This window comes from Lytechinus pictus, chromosome 9, assembly GCF_037042905.1.
Source record: "Lytechinus pictus isolate F3 Inbred chromosome 9, Lp3.0, whole genome shotgun sequence".
Lineage (NCBI taxonomy): Eukaryota > Metazoa > Echinodermata > Echinoidea > Temnopleuroida > Toxopneustidae > Lytechinus > Lytechinus pictus.
The window spans coordinates 6,162,913-6,172,395 of NC_087253.1; positions in this window are offsets into that span (position 1 = coordinate 6,162,913).

Consider the following 9,483-nt stretch of genomic DNA (forward strand, 5'->3'; position numbering starts at 1 on the left):
AAGAAAATGCCCATTTGACATGTTTGAGCTCGACAAAACGTCCGAGTGAATCTCCACCATCATCTTCTTTTTTTAAGTTCATTTCAGTTCAACTTTATTTATATCCAATATTAAAAAAAAAATTCCCAACACATTGGATACAAACATGCAATTCAAGATGAAATAAAGCAATTCAATAGTATGTACATAAATATTGGTATAGATAGAGTATTGAAATTAGGTATAGCTGTAAAAAAAAAAAAAAACTATGAAGGTCTTGCCAAGACAGCTCCCTTAATAACATACGATTTGTTCAATTTACCATTTCAGTTTTTAAAAAATACGCCAAAGCTTGACAGTTCTATTTCATTACACAACGTCAGTTTAACAGCATATCGTTTGTGTTATTGTTTGCCTATAGACTTTGAATTATATTGATCAATTTCAAGTTCATATTTACTCTTTGAATGTGCGGAATTCCCCTGTTTTGTCCCATGGTCCGCAATCTTTAATCCTAAATTGCACAGACGATATTGACAAAATTATAAATCAAATATTTATCTTAAATAATATCGCAGGATTGGTATTTGGCTATATCATCATGACTGCACATTCCTTAGTAAGCTAATCAGGTAATGTGGCTTGGTGTTATGATTTGCGATTTATATTTCAGTATGTTAAAGGGGAATCGGTAATTTTATTTCGAGTCTCCATAGAATAATTTTATTGGAACTCGAAACAATAAAAACTCATTCCTATCCGGACGTTTTATATATCAACCACATCTAGAAAAGAAAAGCAAAATTTCGTAGGATTACTCTTTATTACTGAAGACAACATTGAATTATCATTTTTATCTATTCTTGTTTATTGTTTAACAAGACCGTTGCGTAATATCAATGAGAATGTCGATTGTGGCTAACTTTTTTGTTACGTAACACAGTAAAAAATAGATTGTCTAAAAGTTTTACGCAATGCGGTTTACTATATGAACCTTACAGTAGTTAAGTCTAATTTTTAATATTCAATTATCAATGAATTAAGCATGTTTGTTTAAACTGTTAAACAACTACTGTAAACTCAGCGTTGTATACAATTTTAAACCGTGTTTTTACTGTGTTCACGCTCAGATATCTTTTAACCAACGTACCGGGTTGGTTAACAACAAAAATTACCAACTGTTGGTTAATAAAAATCTGCATTCGTTGATGTGCAATTTTTTAAATCAACAATTGGTACGTTTATGTTAACCAACGTATGTTTTTTTTTTTCTTTGAGTGCATAGATGCCATCCGTTTGCACTTGAAGTTCAGCAGTTCAGTTTAGGGGCATTAGGCCTTTAGGTAAAGGTGTCATAACTTGTGTTCATTACTGCGGTAGCAATCAATCACTTTGATAATGTTATCTCAAAATAACTTCATGTACACTGGTGTATTGATATACATTGTTCCGTGAATTTGTTGACTAATTATAAAGAATGGTATTTAATCAGATATTGACAGTTCATTGATATATATTTTGTTCCATGAATGTGTTGACTAATTATAAAAAGGGTATTAATTTTATTCAGATATTGACAGTGTAGATAGGCAAGCTGAGACTTGAATGGCAGTTACGGTGCTGATCAAAGTCATCACCGTCCTGATGAAGAGAACGAAGTTCTTGATCTTGGGATCTGCTGACGTCAAGCAATGGCAAAGATATGATGTTTTAGGGGCACTGCCGGATCAAGGGGGGCACCGCCAGCCCGTGCCCCCCCCCCCCCTTGAGAGGCACAATTAAAATTTGTAATGTTAAAATGTCGTTAAAACGGAAGTGTTTTGAAAGTGAAGCCCCTTTTTATTTTTTTTTGCCTGTCATTTTTTTTCTCGGAGAAAATGTGCCCCCCCCCCTTTCGAAAAATCCTGGATCCGTCTCTGGGGGCAAGGTTGGCTTTGTCAATATAAAGCTGTTCGTAAAGACACGCACGTGACTTTTCGTATATATTAGGCTAGAATATGTTGTTAGATGTGAAAGGGAAAATCCATTATTTATTTATTTATTTATTATATATGTTTCATCTTTATTAATCAAAAGAAGTTATACATTCAACCCAGGTCCATGGCACAGAACTATAACAATATAATCATTGTGGCATTGGCAGAGTGTAATACATAGACAATACATACGTGACATACATACAATAATAATACCATACAAAGATAAATACATGAAATAGACAATGAAACTTTTAAAGATCTAATTTGAATAAGAGAGTACGTATATAACAATAAAAAAAACTTATATTAATATAATGATATTTCAACATTAAGAATTGTGTATGAGTTATTCATTAAACAATAATAATACTTAATTTATAATACATTCATATGTTGTAATAAGTTATATGGAGTGGAGTAGGCCTATTAAATTTACAATTGTAGAAAATAGTTGATATGTGCAAGGATAATTTGTTTTGGACATAATTATACCGGTATTATTAACGTATCGTAAATTAGACAAGAAAATATATTGGACCAATCAATCATTTATTTATTTATCTATCTATCTGTTTATATTTATTCATTCATGTATTTATTTACTTATATATACTTACCATTTGGAGGGCATGGTCCCAAGCTCCTTCCATTCTGTATGTCAGTGCTCTGCAGATCTTAGGGCGGTGGAGGGGAGGGGGGCAAATATCCCACAACTTTCAAGTTTATTTTTTATTGATTTCAAATCCAAACATAAAGGATTACAATAAAAATGAAATGCACAATTTTTTTTTTACAAATTATCGAACTTCCAATGAGTATCAATTTATTTTAATATCACAAAAAAATTATGATCCAAAATATTTCCTTGGTGTTGACTAACATAAGAAAAAAAGCCTGAACACCAACATCAATTTGATTTGACTGTAATAGCTTTTTTTTTCTTCAAATGAGGGCGCCATTAAGCAAATATCGCCAGACCCTCGACCGACGCAATCTTCAAACGGTCAATGAATAATAACAGTAAACATGGTAAATGAGTGATAATCAATAACAGTCTTTATTGGTCTTTATTGAAATGTTGACATTGATGATTCAGGGGAGGGGGGCAGACGACCTTTGATTATTAATTTTATTTAATTTTTTTTTCAGTGGTAACGTTATTATAGCTATACACTTTTTCTTCTCTCTTTTTTCTCTCTTCCTTTTTCTCCCTCCTTTACTTCTGGTTCTCTCCTTTTCCTTCCCTTTTCACTTCCTTTTTAAATGAAAAAGGGTGTCAAAGGAGGCGATAGCCCCTGCCCCCTCCCTCTGTAGTGTCGACCATAATGGCAAATATGTACTTCGAGTTGGGTGATTTTTAACGCCTTATTATCAGCAAGAAAGGTGTGCTTTAATGAATACATTATTCTTTCATCCATGTGGTCGTTGCCTTTATCTGTTTATTTATTGATTCATTCGCCATCAGCTTATATTCGATATTTTGTTTTAAATCAATTCATTTTCAGCTAATTCAGTAATATCTTCATTCAATTATCCGTTGGTTTTTTTTAATCAGTCAGTTTGCTGATTGATTAATGTATCTCTATATATAACATTAAATGCATTCTTTATCTTATAATGCAATCATTAACTGAGTGGTTCTTTTCTCCATGGCGTTGAAATAATACTTCATATTGACCAATACCCCTCCTTTTTCTCAAACAAAATATGGACATTTTAGAAAAAAGGTAAGAATGAGGGAGAGAGATTTCTACAGAGAAAGAGGGAGATAATGACAGCGAAAGAGGGGAGAGGGCGGGGAGGGAGGGGAGGGAGAGAGGGGGTTGCTTTTAATAGAAAAGGGCGAGGAAAATAGAAAGGAACAATTCCTGATAATGAGATATAATCTATTAAAAATATTCAAATAGAAAAGGGAAAGAGGTGAGCATATAAAAAAAATCAGGGCACACTTATATGCACAAGCTGTTTTGTTGTTTCAGTTACATCTGCATTAATTCATTTCTAATTCACTGCTTCAGAAAAGACTGAACAAATCCTCGCCTCTATTCCAAAACCTTTTTTATTGTATAACGTCATGTTTTGTCTTATTGTTCCACATTTCTTTGCCTTTTGTCCAATTGTAAAATGCACTCAAAAATCAATAAGGTTTGAATACGAATCCACTTGATATTCCCATATAAGGAAATAGTTTGCATCTAAGTCAGAAACAAACAAAATTCCAGAGTTTTTGTGCTTTTGAATAAAAAAAAAATCGATTGCTGGTTGCAACGATTCTGCTTGTCTGCAGGCACAAGACCTCTGGTTTTTGCATGGTGGCTAAGTGCAGAGTATGAAGTAGCGAGACTAGTTTTACCATGGAACTATTAAAGGTCAAATTCACCCCAGAAAAATGTTAATTTGAATATAGAGCAAATCAAAATGTCATAACTTTCTTAATTTATAGTATTCGATTTTGATGAAATTTTCAGTGTTACGCGTGTTGATTTTTTGTCTTTTTATTCAAATCAACTTTATGTTGGGGTGGACTTGTCCTTTAATAACTTCATGGTTTTACTAAAGTAGTTTGGCTGCTTCTACAGAGGGTGAGGAGACTAGCCTTCAATCTAGAACGGTATAAATTCTAAAAAATGTCGCACTTTGAGTATCTGCTTGCAGACTGTGATTCGACAGTATTGGGAAAAGGATTTCAGATTTGATTTGTTAACTATTGGCAAAATTTATGCAAAGAATTATAACTTTTTTTTTGAGAGGTCGTTCTGCCTCCTGATCCAGGTTGTCGCAAGTGACAGTGATCAACAGAAATAAGCAAGAAGAAAAAGAGAGAAAAGGAAGGAAATAGGTGATTTTTACGTATATCCTCTAAATCTCTCACAAAACTACTGTTTCGTTTTTAAATAGTTTTTAAAAATTTCTCGATCGCTTCGCTCGAGACCTTTTCGAATTTTTTTCCAATGCACCATGCCCGGCTTACATCTTTTGGTTCACCCCCCCCCCGCTGGTGTGTAGGGAGGGATACAGATATATTATGAGAGAGAGAGAGAGGGGGAGAAAGTAGAGAGGGGGCAATCACACTTCCCCGTTATCTTCCAGACAGAGAGAAAGGGGACGGTGACCCTTGGACAGATTTGTATGGGGTACGGAGATAATTTTTTAATTATATAAGAGAGGTCAGTCATCTCTAGTGCTTGGGTCCATCTTAAACAAAATAAGAGCAACCTTCTTTTCATAAAGACATTGTGCACTTGACAGATTCTTTTAAAATATGATTACATAGCTAAAACACTGCATTCTAAATTATATATTTGACGCGAACAGGGGACTCCAAATTATATCGATCGCGTGCCTATACGTGTAGCCCCACCCTCGTTAACCGATTACACCCCTCAACCTTTGTCTTTGCACCCCTTTCGTCCGCTCCGCTCCTAACCCAAACTCTTTTCATTAACCCATCAATACTGTCTTATCCTGTTGTATTCTTTGTCCCTGTTTTGGATAGGATTATTTTGAGTACGGTTCAGTCCCAAAAGCTTGTAATCTAACCTCGTAAACGAATCTTGTTGTTTCGTTCTGTTACCACTGTCGTTTGAAATCGTATTGCTAACGTCTTCTTTTATTTACTTTTTGTTTGTTGGTTTTTAACTCTCTTACATTGTATGTTTGGTGTTTGCATGGAATTTTTATATCTACCATTGGCTGCTATGCTTCAAGCATATATTTGCTTATATAGTTTGCCTCTGCATTTTACTTATTATATATATTTTTTATATATTGTATTTATGTCTTTCTCCAGTCACTACATATAAGAGATTGTCACTTGGTTATGTACTTTATGCTATACTATGATTATGTCTCAAGCATTGTAAATTTGTTTTGTATATATTCCAATAAATGCAGAAAATCCTGCAAAAAAAAGAAAGTCGAGGGGGCACGGCCCTCGGAAGTGGGGTTGATGGTCATGCTTCAAACAAGCACCCCCTAATTAAAAATCGTTCCCAGGGCCCGGGGGGGGGGGGGGTAGTTCAAGTTGTTCGTTAGCATGTGATCATCAATGCAGGGTTTTAATGATATCATGAGGAAGAGGTTGGTGATGATGATAATGGTAGTGAAATGTGCTTTGATTTTTATACTCGCAAATTTATTTTAATTGATCTAGTTTCCAACAGATTGTCACATCATGAGATTATCACCTCTAAGCATCTCAATAAGTACACCTTTGGCAGAACGCCAGTAAAGATTCACATAAGGAAATAATTATTCATAGGACTTATCTGTCCAGTCTGTGTTGATCTGTCCATTGATTGGGGCCGGCGTGTGCCAGCTACCTATAGCCTATTTACTAAATTTCCCGTTATGGTTTATATCAAACTGACAAAGTTAATGCTAAGAGAATGACAATGTAGCTTCTAAGAGCAATATTTCCCGCTTGCGCATAGATGGGAGCTTGGGGGCCCCAAAAATGTTCTACGACAAAGATTTTAAAAAGAATAGGGAAAAAAAAATAAAAAGAAAGAAAAGAAAGATGGGCGAAATATGATATCACTCTTTAAATATATTGTCAAAATGTATCACAAATATAGCGTTTCTTATTCAAAATGTCAAAAATGATGATCCCTCACGACTTTTCATCAAGACTTTTGCCCTCTACACAATGCTCCGCCCCCTCCAAATTTTCGGCTCATAATAGGCCATTGATACCCCCATGTGTGTGTGTGTATTTGAGTTTTGTCAGACGTGTATCAATCAGATATGATTTTTTACGTCTGGGACCGACCTTTAAGGTCGCCATCCGAAAGACGTGACTGGGGCTCGAACCTCTGCATCAATTTGTAACTTCCCCACATAGCTTGTGGATTACATGCGCATGTACGCCACAACGCCCATGCTAATAGAGACTATAATATCTTTGGGACTTCGGGAAGATTTCCATGGACCATCCACGGATACCCGATAAGCGCACTTTTGACATTATTATAATACATGTAATTTTTGTTTAACAAGTGCACACCTAGTTACCAATAATGCGTTAAGCATTTCCATTTACTTGAATGCAGGATAAAAGAGCATAGGTGCCTTGGCCGGGGATCGAACCCCGGACATTCCATGTATAGCCAGGCACCTTAGACCACTCGACCACGGCACCTCTAAAATGTATAAGTATGATAAGTGTAGTGTTCCTGGATTAAATCCAGGAACACTAGATAAGTGTGTGTGTGTGTTGCTGCCCTCTACGTTAGTTGGTTTGTGAAGAATTAAACCATTCTGCTACACATTAAGTATGGCACCGTGGTACCAATGAGGAAATTTGAAAAGCCTAAAAAGATAAAATCACTAACTTGGCACTGAAGAAAATCCTTTTTAGGAAACGTAAGCCCGGTGGCAAAGCTTTTTTTTAAAGATTGAACACTAATCCGAGCACCAATCTTAAAGGATCCATTAGTCTTAAATCCACGCGCGTAATACTAAAGATGGGATAATCTGTAAAGTTTGTTAAAGATTAAAGGCATGCGCCGAGAAGGGTAGGCACCTCTTTTGTGTTGTCCGGAAAAGCAATTTAGTCAAGCCGAAAATTATAATTTACTTCAAATTCCCATTATCTATTCAAGACAAATCGTATCGAGTAAGATAAGAAAGGTCAAAGACGTTTGGTTGCGAGTGATTTCTAATTGACTGTTCGACTGGGAAGGGGGGGGGTACTGAGAAGGGCCAAATTAGCATACCCCAGCTACAGGGGAAGATATGAAGCGTACACCCCCCCCCCCCCCCCCAAAAAAAAAAAAAAAAAAAAAAAAAAAAAATCATAATAATGATAAATAAAAAAAATACCATGCACGCACGAGGAGCATTGAAAATAATGGGCTGCTGCATGGGCGTCAGCATATATTTGTTTAAGCTTATACAGAAAAGAGCGATTCGCTCACGAAACCCCAGCCCCCCCCCCCCCCTCCCTCGGCATGAATGGATCCGCGTCTCTTCAGCCCTTATGATGATCAAATAAACAAGCAAATAAGAAGAATAAACTTCGATGCGGTATCAAACAGAAATAACTCATAATGGTGACGTATTTAAATAGGCCTACTATTCTTCGAAGATGTACCTAACCGAAAATGATTTAAAGGTCAAGCCCATCCCAGAAAATGTTGATCTCAATAAATAGAGAAAAATCAAACTAACATAGTGCTGAAAATTTCATCAAAATCGGATGTTAAATACGAAAGTTATAACATTTTAAACTTTCTCTTATTTTTTCACAAAACAGTTATTTGCACAACTCAGTGACATGCAAATGAGACTGTCGATGATTTCTCTCACTCACTATTTTTTCTGAATAACGAACCCTTTTACCATATTTACCTGAAAATTCAAGAATTAGAGACAATCGTTTTGTTTTATTTTTGTTTATTGCGAATGGGTTTGAGGAGGGGTATACCCCTCGAATATCCTAATTCTCAGTGGGTTAACGACGAATTCACAGCCCCTACTCGAACATTAAACGACACGCTAATAAAGACAAATTAGATATTTCTACTTGAAAGTATACAAAATCGTATATCATTATACTACGAGAGCCTGGAAGCTCCAATTTTGAAAGGGAAGAAAAATCTCGCTTTTAACAAATCCAGGCTTTGACTTTAACCAAATTATTGATTTTGACCCAAGTTCCACAGCTATTCTCTTTAGTTCTGAGACCCGTAATGATGATGAAGTTTATCAGCTTAAAATCCAATAGAAATACATTGCGCCCTAAATCCCACAAAATGAAAGCATTACAAGAGATTTTAGACTTGATCTTGGTATAGAAATGATGGGATTTTGTGATTTTCAGCGGTTGTTTGATGTCATTCTTTCTTCGCGTTCTTAGTGTTGTTTCTATTGTGCGTAAGAGTATTTTTAATAGGATCGTTACAGGTCTGGTGCACGAAAATCTGAAAATCTTGAACAATTTGTTACACCTTGTTTTATCGATTAAAATAAGAAGTTGGTCAAAGACTGGATAAGTGGATTGTGTCCGAGAGAAGTTCAGAAACAAAATCCGATTTGAAAAAAAAAATCTTAGGACTTTGTGCATGTGTGTCGACGTCAATGTGAGAAAAAAAAATCATATAATTTTAAAAGGATGGTCAAAATGATCAATGTGTTGTGATTACTACTGTGTCCGATAGAAAAGTTGTCAAAATCAACAAAATTAGCAGGAACCGGAAGTAGAATTTGACATGATTTTTTTTTATTTCAGTGGAACACAATAAACAACAACGAAAATCATGATTCAATTAAACATTTGGCTTTATTTCCTACATGTAATTACAATAGGCAGCAGGAGGATGAGGGTGAAGACGGAGGAGGTGGAGGGGTAAAGTTGGTCCACATCATTTGCTCCCGCGACAATTGCTCCGTAGTAAATTCAGCACACGAATGGAATGACCAAGTTTAAACCTGGATTAAACACTATACCCTATCCTAAACATAACCCTAAGCCTAACATAAAACCCTATTGCAACCCTAACCCTATATCTTAGACGAAATAAAG